Raw genomic sequence first — 20,378 nt, forward strand, 5'->3', positions numbered from 1 at the left:
TATGTTGGCCATTAGGTAATAAATTATGTGCACAGGACAAAGTTGGGAAAAGTGGCTAGACTAAATCAAAAAGACCAAGGAAATCTCTGCAAGAATCCACAAAATTGTGAAACTACTGAAGGATCATTTACTAGGATTTTTTTTTGATTGGTAATTAATATTTATATAGTGATCAAGGTCTGTGCAACAATTTATACACATTACATAAACTCCATAGCAATTTAGGAGGTAGGTACTACAGGTATTGTCACCATTTTATATATTTTATAGATAAGGAAACTGAGTATTTAAATAACATGCCCACCCATTATCACAAAATATCAGACAGTCTTTCTGATTCCAAGTACAGCACTCTATCCACTCTATCAATTCACAAAGTACAAGTAATCAAAGAGGAAAATAGAGAATGTGATGCAAGAAGAAATATTTAATCTCATACATATTAGTGACACTTGATGGGATGGTAGTCAGGCACTAAAGTTTGATGATGACATCTTCAACTCCTTCCTCTTCCTCACCTTACCAATTCAATTAGTAATCAAGTCTTGTCAACTATTCCTCCACAACATCTCACAAATGTTTCCTTCTCTTTCTTTGCACAGCCACTACCATCGTCCTGGTCTTTATTGTTTCTTGCCTGGGCTATTATTGCATTACTTTCCTAACTGTGTCCCTCTGTAGTTTCTGTCCTCTACAATCTATTCTTAACTATCATCAAAATGGTATCATATAGCATAGCTCTGACCACACCATTCTGCCGTTCAAAAAGCTCCAAGGGCTCCACATTACCTCTGGAATCAAATACAAATTCTTTTATATGATATTTAAAGTCTTTTACAACTTGTACCCAATCTACCTTTCTAATCTCATTAATCCCCTTCATATATTCTATGGACTAATCAAATTGCTCTTATTTCTGTTCTTCATCCATGACATATTCTTTTTGGTCTTTGCACCTTTGTATACACTGTTCCCCCATGTACTCCCTCCTTATCTCTGGCTCTCAGAATGCTGAGTATTTCTCAGGCTCAGCTCAAATGAATTCTTCTATGCAAGGCCTTATCATTTTTTCTTTGGTTGTTTTTTTCTTTTAGCTTTTTATTGACAGAACATATGCATGGGTAATTTTTCAACATTGTCCCTTGCACTCATTTCTGTAATAGAATTTCTTAAGGAAGAATAAAAATCAAGAGAATGGGGGGAAATCTCAGATGATATTGCTACCTAAATCTAAGGAATATTAAAAACTATTGATCCATATACTCACTTTATCTTTATGAAGTCTCTATAAGGATGATATACTTATCAAGTTGTCCCTGAAGAAATTATAAGAAGGAAATAAATAGGCTTTTGCAAATAATTCTCAATAGTATTTCACATATATACAGTCACATAATTGAATAAAAGGTTAAAAGAATATAAGATCTCACTGAGTTTGTTGTTTGCAAATTACAAAAGAGTATTGAGACAAATCAGTTTGAAAGGCTCTGTTCCAACAAGTCTTTTATGCTTAGATTACAGTCATACAAGTTTTTTTAATCTGCCATTTTGTATGGCATTGTATGCCATTTTTGTAATGGCTCTCTAATTATTAAAAATAAAATGATATATAAAGTAGGAATAAATATGCATGCCAAAGATATTTTCTATTTCTATCTTGAGCAAGGTCTAAATGGAAAAGAAATTCCTTATACATCAGGTAACCTTAACATTTGTGTCATGGACCCTTTTCAGAATAAATTCATTTTAACTGCATAAAATACTATACGTAAGACAAGGGAAACCAATTATATTGAAAGGCAGTTATCAAAAAAAATTTAAATAAATTCACAGATCCTAGATTAAAACCCCTATTATTGATGGTGGGATGCTATACATGCTTCTGTAAGTAGGTAATATTGTGCTGCTTGTGTCCAACTACAAAATATTATGGACTTCAGAGCTATAATTATTTAAAAGATAGTTACACCTAGCAATCCATGCAAGAGAAACTAAACAGACAAAAAATGTCCATTAAGCAGATGATTACATGCAATTGGATAGTTGGTTCATTGATTTTGTACATTAGTATATGAATTTAGTACAGACAATACAAAGGAACAATGAATTAGACTTAGTTGTGAATAGAAGGAACAGAGTAGGGGGGTTGATTTTGGAAAAATTAAGTACTTTTATGAATCCTAAGTGTGTATTTCAAAGACCCATCTTTTCTATGCAAATATCCTTCAAGTTATTCTCCATGATTGTGTATCTTAGAATACTACAGTTCCTGTGGTCTTAAAGATGAAGGTGGTAATGGAGAGGGAGAAACATGGTAGATACAAATAAATAGAACCCTATTTCCAATTGTGACCTACTCTAAAAATGATATAAAAATATCAGTGTAGAAATGTATGACTAGAAAGTGGAGTGGGTCCATCTGGGGCAACTGAGGTAACTGAGGGATAATAGAATACCCCACTGGGACTCTTAAAATGGAAAATACCTAGAAGACGACTTTCTGGCACCTATGGAGGACCTAGGAAAAATCATGGACAAAAATTATGCAGGATGAGAAAGTTTTAGATAAACACTGACAGTGGGACTACGCACAATCTTTTAGAACTTGATGTATTATTGTATTGCCTTCTAGACTTTAAAAAGTGATGGAGAAAACATGAAGATTAAATTTAAAAGTATATTTTGTAAACATTTTTTCTCAGAGTTGTTAAACATTTATCAACACACTCCTGTGATCTGATATGTTGACTGACATATGTCAATGTGATGTGGATTACTTCAACTTATTGTGTATATTATGTATAGGAACTATCTTGGTGCACTATATCTCTGAAGTCTGGATATTATACAATTTTCATCTGCTTTGTTTTTCTAGTCTACAAACTTAAACTAATCCTTTTCACATTTGTAACCGGAATTTTTAGCTATATCTGGTGCATTCTTTATCTCTTTGTATATGTAGAAGGAGAACACTAATTGCTGGAGAGAATGATAACCTTGGTGAAAGGCAGAGTTGATGCATGGTACTCTTTGAGCCAAAATTTCTTGGCAGGAGACATTTGTGATTGCATACATTCTTCAAGATAGACTCTAAGGGCAGGGAGATGAGAGGGGAGAGGAAGAAAAGGAAAAGTAGAGGAAGGAAGTAAACAAGAAGGGAAGGAAGAGGAGGGAAGGAAAGAAAAAGGGAAAGATTTTGAAAACTGAAGATATAGAAACAGTCAATTCTATATGTTGCTCGATTGCCTGTTTGTCTTTCTAGAGACTTTGGATAAATAATTTCCCCTTGAGTAAAATCAAGGTCTCAGTCTCTCTCTCTCTCTCTCTCTCTCTCTCTGTCTCTCTGCTTCTCTCTCTCTTTCTCTCTCTCTCAATTTGAGTTGAGATCTTAGATTGCTTCCATTAGAACAATTCATTCATTCTCAATGAATCTTCATTAACTACTTCAATTTCTGATTATTTTTAATTAGAAAAATAAATTTATTCACTTTTTTTCGCTATTTGTGATATTTTTAAATAAAAACTGTATATGGCAAAAGGACCAAATCCTCAAATTTTGATAGAGTTTTTACCAGTTTTAGTCTGTGGAAAGTGGGAAGGATGCCAGAACAGGCTTGAGTTGGCTATATTACCATGGAATGTGAAATATCCCAACATGTCAATTAGGTTTTTGTCCCTAAGATTGCTTTGAGGCCCCCTCCATCTAGGCCAAAGTTATTCCACATGGAAGAATCTAGCACCTTCATAACTTAAGACCTATGGAGAAGCATCCAAACAAGCAGACCTTTGCAGCCAACATTAAAAGAAGTTATTTCTTGTGGAGAAGGGATTTATTATTCCCACCAACAACCACCATCAATTAAATACTGCAGATAGGTAGGTAAATTCAAGAGTCCTAGGACCAGCAGAACCCCTAAGACTATCAGGGCCTCCTTCTGTCCTGTCTCCCATAGCCAGAGATATAGTGAGACTCAAATGAAACAACAGATATAGAACCCTTTGCAAATATTTAAGTACTAAATAAATATTAATCATTATTATTATTACTATTAGTCTACACCTAACTAGGCCTTGGTGATGACTTCATTCCCTAAACCTTTTGCTGTGCTCTTGCTGAGTTCAAAGAATATTTATAGAATAATACAGAAATATGCTGATAAATCATTTAACACTCATACTCTCCAGAACAAGAAAAAAAAAAGTATACCTGAAAACCGTTACATTTAATCTGTATTGTTTGCATTTTCATAAGTCAAGACAATCAACAAAACAAATCAAAGATTGATTTTTGTGGATTTCTGAGGGCAAATGCATACAGAAAAACAATAGATACTTGGAAGACAGAGCATACTACAATACTAGGCCATACTAATAGTCCAAAGAAGAAATCCTTATGCATTTGCAACCTGACTACTTCTTCCCTACTAGTATAACATTCTTATCGATCTTAGCTGTTACAGCTACTAAAGATCTAAAAATTAAGGTTCTCAGTGTCAAAGTCCCTCATGTTGATAAATAGTTCAACATCAGAAATAAATGACTTTATTAAATAAATTAATTATTAATTAAAGATGTTTTACTATATGACTTTTCATTGTACCTTAAAGTCCACAAAACTTTTTCAGCTTATTTGCAGCTTCTTAGAATCAATTCCCTGAGATCAGAGATTATATTATTTTTCTCTTTGGATGCCTACTGTTTAGATAGCAGAGAGGATACACATAGGCAGGAAACAAACTTAGTAAAATATAGTAAATATTTAGTAAACATAGCAAAAGCTTAGTAAACTCATAGTAAATATATAGTAAACATTTAATAAAGGATTTTTCATTCATTTCATTTATCTATTCATGAATGAGAAGGGGAAAAAAAATCCACCTCTTTATTTGTTTATCCAAAGAGAACCTGTGAGATATCCTTTCATTACTTCACTTCCTTTTGTCTTCTGGTTTAATTTATATTGAGAATTTCAAATTGAGATTGAGATTGATATTATTCAGTTCCTACGGTAAAATGCCCATCTATTACTCAACTGGGAAAGAACCTTATTGTTAAGAAAGCCATACTGAAGTTAATTTTTATATTAAAAATGTTTTAATTTTTTGTTCCTTTTTAAACCATTCTATCATCATAAATGCAGAATATATTCTAAAGCATAGCAATATCAAAGAGGTAAATAATCTTAGCCAAATGTGTTCCCTAAACAAGTGTCTCACTGCTATTTTACTTCATTTATGACTACTGTACTCATGGATATTATATTTATGAAAGAAGGCATCCTTAGGGGAGGATTATTTTGTAGCTACTTTTCTTACTATATCATCTTGATAAATGCCCATGCAAAGAGCTAATTTTATCTGCTGACTGAGGGGGGAGAGGACTCATGACCTATAGTTTTAGCCCAAAGGACCTGAAAGCAGCAGCTACCCTTTTCTACACAATCTATGTCTAAATGCAAACTGGAGGAAATGATCCATAGGAAATGCTATAACTATAAAGAAAATCTGTTTCTTTTCGTATCAATTTGTTGTCCTTTCAGTTCATCCACAAAAGTATCAGAATGATCTGGTTTAACTATACCTTTTATTCTTTATAAATTTCTTTTCTTCCCAGTTTTTTTCCTTAAACCAAAACTATATATTAAAGTTAGACTAATTATATTCATGCAGCTAGTGAATCTAAGAATTGTGAATTCTTAAGCACCTTATAATCCCATTACTGTCACTTTACTATTTTCAATGTGGTGGCAAGAAGAAATTACAGAAAACTAAATAGAATATTTGTGTCCATTTCAAACTGGTGTGACCACAATTCCCTCTTTTACCTTCCCTTCCTTCAATCAATCAATCATTAATTAGTAGCCAGTCTTCTGATGAAAAATTTCTTTGTTATTTAGCTAAGTTGGTCCTAAGAAATCAGACATTTAATCAAAGACTTTGCACTTTAGTAATGCTTAAGACTGATTTAGATAACTACCATAACTTTTGAAGAATCAATGTTATCTCCATGCAGTTCCACTAATGAAACATTGGTGTGGTACTTTTCTGGGAGAAACATTTTGTTATGTTGGGGGGGGAAAGAATGGAAATTATTTTTAACTAAAATAAGAACCCAGAGAAGCTGTGTTCGGCATTGGGTAATAGAGTTTTAATGTATTTCTCCTGTCGGGTTAGTGTATTTGTGTGATAATTTTATGTGACAGTGTAATTAAATTGTAAAACAATTCCCATTTCCTATGTATTTTATCTATTTATCATAATTTATTTCTTTACTTTTTTCTGCAATAAATATTATTGTAAGGAGAGTTAAATAAGTTAAACCAATGCAATTACTTTTACCAGCTAAAATTAACTTCATATATCAATTTATACTGCTTTATACAAAGTACCTACTACTTTCCCTGTACAAATAAATGTGTTTGTTGTGGTATATTTATGATGTCACAGTGGTTTCTGTGTTTGCATTCCTTTTGAATAATGATCTGTATTTTAAAACTTGACATTTTAACAGTATTTTCAAACAATTTCATTCATTATCAAATAACCATTTATTACAAGACGGCAATTTCATACCATTTACTGAACCTTTTAGACATTCCTAAACAATGATTTATCAACCAATGTACAGATTTTAATGCTTATCACAGCAAATGTAGAAAGTAACATTAAGTAGTGATTTGACAACAGATAACTAAATTATTTTTCTTTTTTAATCTTGATGAGTCATGGTCAGTAATAGCTGGTTTGTCAGTTTATAAATGCACTAGAAATTAAGAAAAGTAGATTAGATTGCAGTTATCTTCATATATTTTTTTTAAAGTTAATTATAAAATCCACAGGGATATAAACCACATAACTCAAAGTGGTATTTTTAAAATGTTTTCACTGTTTGAATGCTGGCCTACTAGCATTTCTTTCCCAGTTTCCCCAAAGGTGGTGGGGAGTAGGGCTAGAGGAAAATTCTAATAAAAAATTACTTATCTGGATAGCAAAGCTGGGGCTGTCATTTTTTCCCCTGAACCAGACAGAACGTGTGGTATGAAAAGACTAGCTACTTATCATAATCCTATCATCTTGCAACAAGCAGTTTATTTTAATCCACATGAGGTATAACTATCACATTTTCATAAGAATACAGCACAAAAGATTCAGTCTTAGGTAGTTTTATTGGAGGAAAAATCTGAATTTCTCCTTTAAATGGAATGTTCCATAGCATGATAGGATTGCACACTTGATTAAGTCATATAGACCTCATATAAAATTATATTGAGTGAAACCTGATGTCTAAAACCAAAACCAAAACAATACCGCCCTTCCTTTTGCTCAAAACACCAAACCTTTGAAAGTATCATTGATGAGGTTTAGATTTAGGGAACCAAAATGAAATTAGGGTTTCTGGTGGTCAGGGAGTTAAATGATAAGGTCTAGGGGCAAGTTCGGGGTTCAAGGAACCAAGTGGAGAGCTTTGGCTCCCCTGAAACCCCTTGGGATTCGGCACAACAGTACGGAGTTTGGGGGAACTCCTTTCTGGTAGCGCAGAAGTTCTCTGTAAAAGAATTTATAGACCCAAAAACCTAGACTGATAAAAGAGTTTACTATGGGGATTGGAAGCAAGGTTAGAAATCCTGACAAAGAGGCATAAAGTCTGGTTAGGGAAATAGGTGAGGATAAGGAGAGGATGACACTGGAAAAGAGTATTTCAGTGGAGAGAGGCCCTTGACATCCTAAGCATGGCATAGCTGGCATGTTTGGAACCTCTGCAAAGAAAGGATTTTAGTTTGGCTCTTTTTATAATGAGGGCTTTAACTAAAGGGGGCCCATGAGTGGAGTCCCAAGTTGGCTCCTTGCTGGGTTTCAGCTAGAGCTAGAATTTGAATTGAATTCAATGAGTTTCAACACTGAGCCAACCCCACCCAGATGAAACTGTTTGTCCTTGGGGCAGGGTCCCTTACTGAGGCAGAGCTGAAGGAGATTTTCTCCTTTAAGAATTTTCAGAGTTTTGGGGTCCCTCTTCACTTTTTTAGAAATTTGTTCTTTTATAAAAGAAGAGGCCAACAAAATGAGCTTTCTTTCAATAAGCCCAATGTTAATCTCAATAAAAGTTTTTGTCAAGATATAGAAGCTTTTTTGCTTCTGCTATGATACCTCCAAAATGGAGAATTTGATACTAATTAATAGAAAAATTAAATTTATACACACTCTCTAAGACTACTGTTTGTCCATTAAGATTCACAGAGAATATGAAATTGAATTTCTTTTCTAGATAAAAGAATTTTAAATGAAACACGTTAACTGGAACCAAAAAACTCCCTACATAATGTAACAGTCTTCCAAAATAATAAGTGAATCAAGAGTCTCATGATGAATTTAATTAATATACCCTTTTCAATATATATTGTACTTATTTATAAATATATGTATTTATACTACTATATTAATAAGTATGTGCCTTATAAATATTTCACAGAAATAGAAAATGAAGATGGAATAATATTTGATCCTGGAATCAATAGTCATTGGAATTTAATGAGTTAGAGAGTGATAAGGTCAAACCTATGCATTAGGAAAATCACTCTACTTTGTGGAGGATGGATTGAAGAAAGGAGAAACCAAGGCAAGAAGACAAATTAGGAAATTATTGCAATAGACTAGAAAGTAGGTAATGAGGACCTAAGTTAGAACAACAATAATAGAGAGGAGACAATTAATAGATATTGTAGGGGGCAGTGACAAGATTGTTTATATATGAGATGAATGGAAAAGAAAAGAGTTAAAAAACTTTGAGGTAGAGAACATGATTAACTGGGAAGGTGATAGTATCTTTCCTTGGGAATAACAGAGAAGTTCAGCAGGATAGATTTTGAGAAAAGAATAATATAAAGAGGTCTGGGACATCTATCACAACTCACCCATTTTTGCTCATCCTTTGAGATGAATTCTATACTATTCAAAATGAATAAGGCAAGGGTTGGGGGTTTTATTCACTGGTTGCTGCCCCAAAGCACACTGTCCAGCATGCAAGAGGCACAATTATCAGGGGGAAGCGAGCTATGCTTAAGAGAGAAGAAAAATCCTATTCTATGCAGCTAATGCTGTATACTCAGTATTCTAAAGTTATAGTTACTCTGGAGGAAGCACATCTGACTCAAAAAGTGAGAGTTGGAAACTTGCATAGCAAAGAGGGTAGGGAAAAATAGAGGAATGTTGGAGGATAAAGTTAGGTGTGGTTGTGTTAGAAAGAAATGCCATAATAGGGACAATGAGATGTAACTCATCTTCCAAGGACTTCCATCTATTGGGATCATGCCGGACAACTCACTTTGGATACTACTGATCTAGATCATTCCCCTCATTTTATACATGAGAAAAATGAAAAAATAAAGTTGTGTGATTTGTTCAAGGTTCTAAAGCCAACGGGTTAATGGAAGAGTCAAGACTACAAACCCAAATTTTCTTACTCCTATTCAAGTGTTCTTCCCATGTTAACATGCAGATTTGATGAGTTTTTGGAAATCTATGAATTCTCAATTTTATTCTAACAGTTCATTACCTTACAAAATAATGTTTATCCATTTGGACTAGCTATCATAAAGTCCTGATGAAGATTATAATCTCTATGTTCTGATGAGACATCAGTTCCTGAACTGGGTATACTCACCAGTAAAATCACACATCCTTAAAGCATTAAATTATTAAAGTATCTTTGTCGAGAGTTCTATTACATGCTAGACTATGCTTACCAATTTCCAGATATTTTATACCTAAAAGAATCAATAAAACTCTTAATAAGTTCCTATATTTTAAGTACTGCATTTGAATAAGAATCAAGGCCTTTAGCTAAGATAATGAAGTTGTCATTAGAGAAGGAATTTTTTCTAAAATTCCTAAAATCATACTACATCATAGATAGTCCCATGAGTAGTAACTATCTGGTCACTTATTCAAATTAATCTCAGCAAAATTAGAGGTCACATTGAGATGAAACCTAACTTCTTTACTACTAAACAAGGATCTGCTAGTGCTTTAGTACTCCCAGTAAGAATGGGAATTTGTTGTCCTGTATCTGGTATTACTTTGTCAGTAAAACATCTTCTGAAAACAGGAACTTATGCTAAAGTTTTAGAAGTAGAATAATAGAGTTGAAATGTATATTTAAGATCATATAGTCCAACCCTTTCATTTAAGAGATGAAGAAAATGAAGATGAGGAAAGTGAGGCAGGCAGGGATAAGTGATTTGCTCAGGATTACACAGCTCAGGAAGATGAAACTTTGATTCCAGGACATATACTTGACTCACTGCACCATCCAGCTGATTGCTGGAACTATGTTTCTAAGTACATCTAAAACTGAATACATATCATTCTAATGAATGTAAACCTATATACATATAAATAAACCCTAATTTTAGTAGCATTTCCACTCTATATAATAGCCTAAGTACATTCACTATCACTTATTTGATGTTTTGTTAATTCAGCTAGGAGAAAAAAACCCATTCACATAATAACTCAAAAAAAATTTCCCTTTTTATACTCAAAATACTAAGTGCGATGCAAATAGGATATTTCAAAACTTTTTAGCATTCCTAAATCAGCTGCTATTATGTTACTATTCTGTGAGTTCTCACTGGATTAAAACATTTATCAACACCAAGATGATCCCAGTGCATAAATTACTTTTTGGGATTGGGGCACTTTTGGAAGTGCATTAACTCTTTCAGACCCTTGTGGAGCATTTAATCTGTTACAAGAGTGCACTAAATGATACTAATTACTAATTTTTATATTTTCATCAAATTTATTCATTTGCCAATGATTTGTTTTGTTAAATATCACAATAGGATTCCTAATTGCTCACCATTTGCTAATTTGCTTTGTGTGCTTTTGGAATGCTATACTAAAACAAATAAGAATTTGTTTTTACTTGTAGGGGAAGAATGAATGATTAATGAAATGGTAAATGACTGTGTCACACTTAGCTTTATGCTGATCTGGATGAGAGAGTTTTTAACAAACTGAAGAACTGTTTACCTGAGTTGATTAGGTTTCATTTTAAATTTCCCAGAAGAAGAAGACAGAAAAAATCTGTAGTATTTTTGCGGGGCAGGAAAAAAGACCCAAATTCTATATTTTTTATAATTCAGAGGTTCTAATTTTAGGGTTCATGATTTTTTAAATATATTTTGATAACTTCATTTCAATATAATGTTTTTCTTTGTAATCTTTTGCATTCTATTTTATGCACTTAAAAGTTTTATTCTGAGAAGGGATTTATAGGCTTAACCAGATTGCCAAAGTTGTTTATGACACACATAAGGAAGCCAAGAATCTCTGTTCTAATGGAAAAACTTTATTTAATTGATATTTGCCTAATATAGGTAATCATATTAACCTGTCCTAATAATACTTCAAAAAATTTTTGTCCAGAAGGCTAATATTTGTTTCTGTTTTTTAAAAATTAATCTTAATAAGTCCAATATCATTCTGAAGCACTAATCTACTTGTAAGAGTTTATCAAGGTCAGGTAATGAAGTAAAATAAAAAAAGAAATGGCCTCTTTTCTCTTATAGAATATTGTAAAAATCTCTATTTTGAAATATCTAATTATATGATTCTAACCAAGTTGTTCCTTACTGTATAGATCTTTATGCCCAATTATCATCTCTATTCCAAGAGGTATTCATAACTTCTACTTTGTTTGCTATTATAGTTCTATTTCTCTTCCTAGTTTTCATTTTTCCCCATATGTGTTACCAAATAACTTACTAACAATCACTTTGCCATCTATAGCCAATGTATTTGAATTTGACCTCTAATATGTTTCCATAATTTTAGGGCTTCAAACATAAAAATAAGATAGTATTCTTTTTTCAACCTAGAAGTGAGATGAGAAATTAATTTGGAGTGAGAAGAGCTGACAATTTCCCCCTGTGTACTCCATGAGATATATATGTTATGACGAAATAAGTAATAACTATATGCAGCCCAACTTCGCTAGCTGAATTGAAAAAAAAAAAAAAAAAAAAGATGGATTTTCTCTGTAACAATTCCTTTGACTGGTTCATTGTAGAAGGGAAACTTGTCACAGTGCCAAGGATAAAAGTGCTGGCGGGCTTAGTTTTGAATTTTATAAAGTGAATAAGTGAAAAATGTATACACATTCACTTCAGACTCAAGTTATGAATAATTAAGTGAATATATAATTGTATCCAGTTTTGCCCTCAAGCTCAACCAGCAAAGACATCTTCAGTCCATGTAAAAGGAGTACTTCATGTTTTTTTCAAAAATTATGAGTGAACTGCCAAATATCACTGAATTTATATGCTTGCCAGTAAGAATAACAAGCTTATGATTAAATTATACAGCAGAGTGAAACAACATGCAACAGTTTTGTTTAATGTACCTTATGGCTTTTAAATTTTGAATTTACACAAGTATTGCTTACAGTGCTGTCTGAAATATCTTATTCTTAATCATTTCCCCCTAACTTTCAATTTAAGGTGAGGACAGACAGAATATCATCAAGTCATGTGTGTGAATACATAAATAAAATAATATTCTATATTTAGGACCACCTGTTCAGACATTTTGTTATTCTAATCTAGACAAAAAACAACTGAGTTCATCTCACAGCTTTTCTTGTGACTCTGTTTGACAGACTTGGGACAAATAATTTAACACTGCTAAATCTTGATTTTGCGTGGTAACATTCATATTTATGTTTATAGATTTAGAATTGGAAAAAAACCTTAAAGGTCATCTAGTCCAACCCCTTTATCTTACAGTTAAGGAACTGAGGCCCAGAGTTAAAAATGATTTGCTCAATATACACACATCAAATAGCAAAGTTGGGATTCAGATTCAGAGCTTCCTTCCAAATCTTATTACTTTCCATTGTGTCATGCTACCTCCTATCAACTTCAGTGATGATTAATTATAAAATAGTTTGAACAATTTCAAGTAAAAGATATCTGTAAAGATAAATTCAAATCTCTTGAATGCAAATGTGATTTAGGTGCTTTGGGAAATGCATTAACAAAATACAGATCAATTAAGTACTTTTTCTCTTATAAGTAGTGGACTAAATTGTCCCCTAATATTTCAACTTAGTCTCAAGGAAGGACTACTAAAGGACCAAAACACCTTATTTTAGTCCAACGTCCTCTTGAACCTATCTACAGAATGACAATATTTCAGAGTTGGTAATTGACCATTTAATTCTAAGCATGACTAAAAAAAGAATCTCCTCTACAATCCACCTGACAGATGATCATCCATCTTTTATCTTAAAAAAGTTCAATGAAGGGAAAGGAATTACGCCCAAGGAGGATTTTTGGATGACTGTAATTGTAAGGAATGTTTTCCTTATGGCAAGTCTAAATTGGCCTTTTGATAACTTCTACCCATTATTTTTAGTTCTTAAATCATCTTTGGGATAATACCTCTAGTTCCTTCAATATTTGCATGTAGTATGGACTCAAGAACCCTTCACCATTCTTGCTGCTTTCTTCTAAAGACAATGCAACTCATTAATGTTTTTTAAATTATTATTATAGCTTTTTATTTACAAAACATATGCATGGGTAATTTTTCAACCTTGACCTTTGCAAAACCTTCTGTTCCAACTTTTCCCCTGCTTCCCATCACCCTCTCCCCTAGATGGCAGGTAGTCCAATACATTTTAAATATGTTAAAGTATATGTTAAATCCAATAAATGTATACATATGTATACAGTTATCTTGTTGCATAAGGAAAACTGGATCCAGAAAGAAAGAAAAAAACCTGAGAAGGAAAACAAAAATGCAAGCAAACAAGAGAAAGAGTGGAAATGCTATGCTGTGGTCCACACTCATTTCCCATAGTTCTCTCTCTGGGCGTAGCTGATTCTCTTCGTTACTGAACAATTGGAACTGTTTTGAATCACCTCATTTTTGAAGAAGGCCATAATCGTTTGTTTTTTAATGTAGTGGCCAGAACTGAATGTAATACTATAGATGTAATCTGGCCAAAGCAGAGAATAGCAGAACTATCACTTCCTTCTTTCTAGAAGTTGCATCTCACTTAATGAAGCTTATAATCATGCTAGCTTTTGAGGTTGTCATTTCACCTCAGCTAAGTCACTTTATCTTGTTTGCCTCAGTTTTCTCATCTGCAAAATGAGATGAAGAAGGAAAAGGCAAACCACTCCTGTACCTTTGCCAAGAAAACCTAAAAAAGAGATCACAAAGAGTTGGTCGTGACTGAAAAGAAATAAAAATAATATATCGCACTGTTAAATTATGTTGAGCTCACAATCTATTAAAATCCCCAGATATTTTTCAAATAAATTATTGTTAAACTTTACCTCCATTTAAAATAATTACAAAATTAAGTTCTCAAGCTCAAAAGCAAAACTTTATATTTATCTCTAGCAAATTTTTTCTTATTAAATTCAGCCCAATTTTCTGGCATATTAAATTTTTAAAATTCTGTCTTCATCATCTACTATGTTAGACATTCCAGCTTTATGTCACCTACAAATTTGATAAGGATATTGTGCTGATAAGTTATATCTATTAAGTCTGACATATAGCCAATCTAAAAAGTCAAGGAAACAGTCTTTGAGATTTAACTGAATCATGGGACTAAGATTCAAACTGCTGATGTAGTATCTGTCACATAAAGTATTTAAAAAAAAAAAAAAGCCCCATACTTGTGTAGCTGGTGTGGATGAAACTTGCTTCATGTATCCCACTGCCTTCTAAATAAACACATCACTCTGACTGGGTGTACCACTGTAGAAAATGAGAAAGGGAGGGGAACTGCACTTAATTGAATCAGTGTTGTATCCTTGCATGTTCTTACATGCCATTATTAAGTAGCCTTTTAAAATTAAATTTTCCATGTTTCTAAAGTGATTCATTTCATTCCAATCCCAAGCCTGAACCCATATATGCCTTGGTCCAAATGACTGCAAAGAAAAATATTAATTAGCATATGACCAAGCTCAGATCCATAAAGCATTCAACTAGAGATTCCTTTCCAAAGTGACAAAAAAATTATTGACTATTGTTTTGAGTCCAGACATTCAACTTTTTAGCTGAATCCAGCCACGTTTCTATATTTAGACATTGCAGTATTTGAGGTGGAGTTAATAGGGGACAGAAAATGGAAGGATAATCTACAAATTTTTATACAAAATAATGTGCGACTCCCAAATGAGGCCAATTAACTTCTCTATAGTTAGAGTTACTGGCACTTTGCATTTGCTACTTCTGTATAATTTACTCTGTTTTCAGCAAGTGAATCATTGATTGGTCTTTTTTCTGTATACTATAGAATGTCCACTCAACATCTATTAAGCTAGTCTTTCTTAATGGCTTCTATTAGATTTAATTATCTTAAACCTAGAATCACTGAAACACAGATAAATGCTAAAGATACTGGATTTCCAGCCAAACTCTTTCATGATGTCTCTTCATTCATTCTATACCTTAAACTAACAAGAGTAAACACAGGATAAAACTCCTTCCTGCAAGTTTCATGTCCCAGTTACATATTTTAATTATCATTCATCTTCTTTGTGGTCCATATAATTAAGTCTATACGTCTTCTTCTTCTTCATCATCTGATTCACAGTCATCTATTGAATTCCAGGCTTTTATAGAGGATATATTAATGCTTGTACCTGATATGCTTACTTCATAGTTTTTGAGACCCATATCTATAATATTGGAAAATTAAGTTGAGTATTCATATGAATAACATCTTATTACTCATTTGATTATAATTTATAATCTGAATATTAATCTCATTTCACTAAAAAGATTTGACTATAATTAATAATGTTTTCTAATACATTGATTTCTACATGTTAAATTCAATTATCTTTGGCATGTTTCTATTTGTGAACCATTCCATCTTTTATTTTTACATTTATTTTTACTTTTGAATTTGCATTATCAGAAAACATTTTATGATTTTAAATGATCTTCTGCCACCCTGTGGGCAACATTATTTACTGCAGATAATTAAAAAAAAAAAAATTACCAGAATCATACAACTAGTTAAGTGTCTGGAGTCAAATTTGAATTCAGGAAGCTGAGTTTTCCTAAATCCAGGCCCAGTGCTCTATCCACTGTGCCACCTATCTGTCCCCATTCCTAATATTCCCTTCCCTTTCTAATATTTTACAGTCTTGGAAAGTTCCTTGGAAGCATCCTTTAAATGCTAGAAATGGAAGGGAACTTAAGCCCAATGCTCTCATTTTATAGATAAAGAAACTTAGGTACAGAGAAATCACTTTGATAATATAGAAAAACCTTAATTACTTCAGCTATGATCCAGACCTCTCAATATTCCTGTTTAGCCAAACTCCTGCCTTTCAACTTGCTTGTGATTCATTATTTCTAAGCCTATTCTTCTTCACTGTAAATTCCACTAACTTTACCTTTCTCTCCCTCTTCTCTCAGTCCATTATTCCTTCTCTGACCTGTTAACTTAATAATATTGATCTTTTTGTTTTTAGTTCTTTATTAGAATATCAAGTAAATTTTGATATTAAACTGACATGAGAGAAAGGGACTGGTGATCTCCACTGTATCCTTCTGTATCCCCAAAAGCTTTGGGGAATTTCCCTTTGTGGATGAGATCTGGGACTCTCTCTTGATTGAGCTGTTTCTTCAATTCCAATGGAGAGTTACTTCTTTTTTTTATTGTGTGATATTTTTTCATATATATATTTTCTCTGACTTCTGTTTTGCTATCAACTTGGAAAAAGGGATTTCTTTGCTAAAAATGACATCAAATATCAAAGTTAGAAGACTATTTCTGTAATAAATTAATAACTCTACAGACATGGTATCATTTAAGGAAGGTATTCTAATTTAAATTTCTTGATTCTATAATTAACAGCTAAACTATTCTATTAGTTTCTTTGTATCCTTGTCTTTTTGCTGCCTAGTTGTGTAAAACTCCAAATCTTCCTCCACTCCATATCCATTTCCTCTTTTCTTTCATTACTAAATACTATTGAAGAAAAATCATACAACTATGCTAATTGGGCCCAAGATAAATTTATGTTTTTTAATCACAACTGGGTTTTCACTGCTATATGAAAATACTTTTATTCTTCCATAATTGATTCTTTATTACTCTCCTCACAAGAATGTTTCCAAACATTCTTTTTTTCTCCAGAAGTCTCTTGCAGCCTTCCTTAGGCCCTCTTCCTCAACAAAATAAGCAAACCAACAACCATTTGTTAAGCTACTTCCACATACCAAATACTATAGTAATAATTAGGGATAAAAGAAAACACGAAAAGTAGTAATTTCTGTGCAAAGTAGCTAATATTTTAAAAGAATATACACACACATACATATATGGTTAGATGGAGACACGTAATCACAGATTATATAGAATAAATACATTTATAGAATAAATAAATAATGTTTAATAAAAACATTAAAATGCATTTAAATATAAACACAAGAGAGTCAAATAGGAGACTAGAAGTTGGGGAATCAGTAAAGTCTTGGTGTAGAAGATAGCCCTTAAATTGTGTCTTGAAAGAAATGAAGGATTTGATGGGACAGAAGTAAACATGTGAACTAGAGACAGCCAGAGAAAAGGCACAGACATGGGAAATGGAGTGCCATGAAGAGAGGTTAATTTGGCTAGACTCATAAGATTCAGGAAAGAGGGAAATAATAGATAATGAGACTAAAAAAGATAGATTGGGACCAGATTGTAAATAGCCTTTTAAAACATATATATTTAATATATATAATATTTTTAAAATATACTAGAATCAATAGGGAGCCACTTATATTTATTGAAAAGGAGAATGACTTGATTAGGTCTGTGCTTAAGGAAATCACTTTGACAATCATACAATGCATTAGAATAAAGACTTGAGGCAAGCATACTAATTAGAAGGCCATTGTAATGGTCCAGGGAGGCTTAAAGAGAAGAGTAGTTTAGTAGAGGTCATAGAATCTTTTTTTTTTTTTAAAGCTTTTTATTTTCAAAACAAATGCATAAATAATTTTTCAACATTGACCTTGGGATAGCCTTGTGTTTCAGATTTTCCCCTCCTTCCCCTCATTCCTTCCCCTAGATGGCAAGCAATCCAATATATGTTATACATGTTAAAATATATGTAAAATCCAATATGTGTAAACATATTTATATAATTCTCTTGCTGCACAAGAAAAAATCAGATCAAAAAGGAAAGAACATGGGTAAGAAAACAAAATGCAAGCGAACAACAAAAAGAGTAAGAATGTCATGTTGTGATCCACATTCAGTTCCCACAGTCCTCTCTCTGGGTGTAGATGTCTCTTTTCATCACAAGATCATTGGAACTGACCTCAATCATCTCATTGTTGGGAAGAATCACATTTATCAGAATTAATTGTCATATAATAACTGTGTACAATGATGTCCTGGTTCTGCTCATTTCACTTAGCAGGTAATAGAATCTTTTGATTCAATCTTCCTACAGCTCCACAGGAGTCAAAGGACTAGTAAACTGTCATTCCCTTCACAATATTCAATGCTGATTGTAAATCACAAAGAGATTGAAAGTAGGGTGGAGTAAGCTGGGTGTAACCAATGCCAATATCTAGTTTCTGGTTTTACTCACAGTCAAGACAAAGCTGAGTCAAGTACTGAGGCACAGTAGTTTTAAGAAAAGAAAAGCTCATTCTCCAATTGATAAAATGGTCAGATGAAGAAATTAAAGCCATTTGTTGTCATATGAAAAAATGCTCTAAATCATTATTGATCAGAGAAATTCAAATTAAGACAACTCAGAGTTACCACTACACACCTCTCAGATTGGCTTAGATAATTGGATAATAATTGGAAAAGATAATGATGAATATTGGAGGGGATGTGGGAAAACTGGGGCATTAATACATTGTTAGTGAAGTTGTGAACTGATGCAACCATTCTGGAGAGCAATTTAGAACTATGCCCAAAAGGCTATCAAAATGTGCATACCCTTTGGTCCAGCAGTGTTTCTCCTGGGCTTGTATCCCAAAGAAATCATAAAGAGAGGAGGGAAAGAGAACTACATGTACAAAAATATTAGTAGCAGCCCTTTTTTGTAATAGTAAGAAACTGGAAACTGAGTGGATGCCCATCAATTGGAGAATGGCTGAATAAATTGTAGTATATAAATGTCATGGAATATTATTGTTCTATAAGAAATGATCAGCAGGATGATTTCAAAAAAGCCTATAGAGATTTACATGAGCTGATGCCAAGTGAAGTGGGCAGAACCAGGAAATCATTGTACATGGCAACAACAAGATTATAAGATTTTCAGTTCTGATGGATGTAGCTCTTTTCAACACTGAGGTGATTTAAGTCAATTCCAATGGTCTTGTGATGGAGAGAGTCATCTGAACCCAGAGAGAGAGAGAGAACTGTGGGGACTGAGTTTGGATCAAAACACAGTATTTTCACTTTTTTACTGCTGTTTGCTTGCTTTTTGTTTTCCTTTTTGATCTGATTTTTCTTGTGTAGCATGATAATTGGAAATATGTATAGAAGAATTGCGCATGTTTAACATATTGGATTACCTGCCATCTAAGGGAGAGAGTTAGGGGAAGGAAAAGAGAGGAAAATATGGAACATAAGGTTTTGCAAAGATAAATGTTTAAAATTATCTAGATATATACATATTGAAAACAAAAAGCTTTCACCAAAAATAAAAAGTAAAGAAAAGAAAGGCTCTTTTGAGTTATTTATCCCTAGATAGAGGTAGCTTTGAGATGTTCTCACCCATGAATGTGTAGTAGGTGTGAGTTTTGCTGATGATTGGGCTGAGATTAGTTGAGTTTTCATTCAGGTATTGGTGGTTTATGAGAGAAGAGATTTGGCAGAGCGAATTTATCAATGGGGCTCTGACATCAAGAAGAGGCTATTCTCTCTCAATCTTTAAAAAACAAACAAATCTAAAAAAAATTTTTTCCTTCCTTCCTTTCTTTAAAACAAACACCCAAAACAAAACAAAACAAAATAAAACACACCACCTGAATCCTCTCAGTAGCAATTTTTAGACTGTAAGATTGCGAATAGTAGGAATTTATATTAGTTTATACTTTCTTAAGCACCTAAGTATAAGAGTTTGAGCTCAGTGATTTTTTCAATAAAAATTTTTGAGTAACATGACCTTATGAGTGACAGCTTATTTGTGTAGCAATATTAAAAATATATAGTGTAGTAGAATTAAAAAGTATTGTATCTATATTATTCCATTTAAACCTCAAATCACCTAAGAAAAGGTCAGTTCATGGATTTAACAGACTTAACTTAAAGGACATATAGTTCAACTCTACATTTTTTACATACACACACACAAACTCAACAAGATTAAGCAATTTGTAAAT

This window comes from Sarcophilus harrisii, chromosome 2, assembly GCF_902635505.1.
Source record: "Sarcophilus harrisii chromosome 2, mSarHar1.11, whole genome shotgun sequence".
Taxonomy (NCBI): domain Eukaryota; kingdom Metazoa; phylum Chordata; class Mammalia; order Dasyuromorphia; family Dasyuridae; genus Sarcophilus; species Sarcophilus harrisii.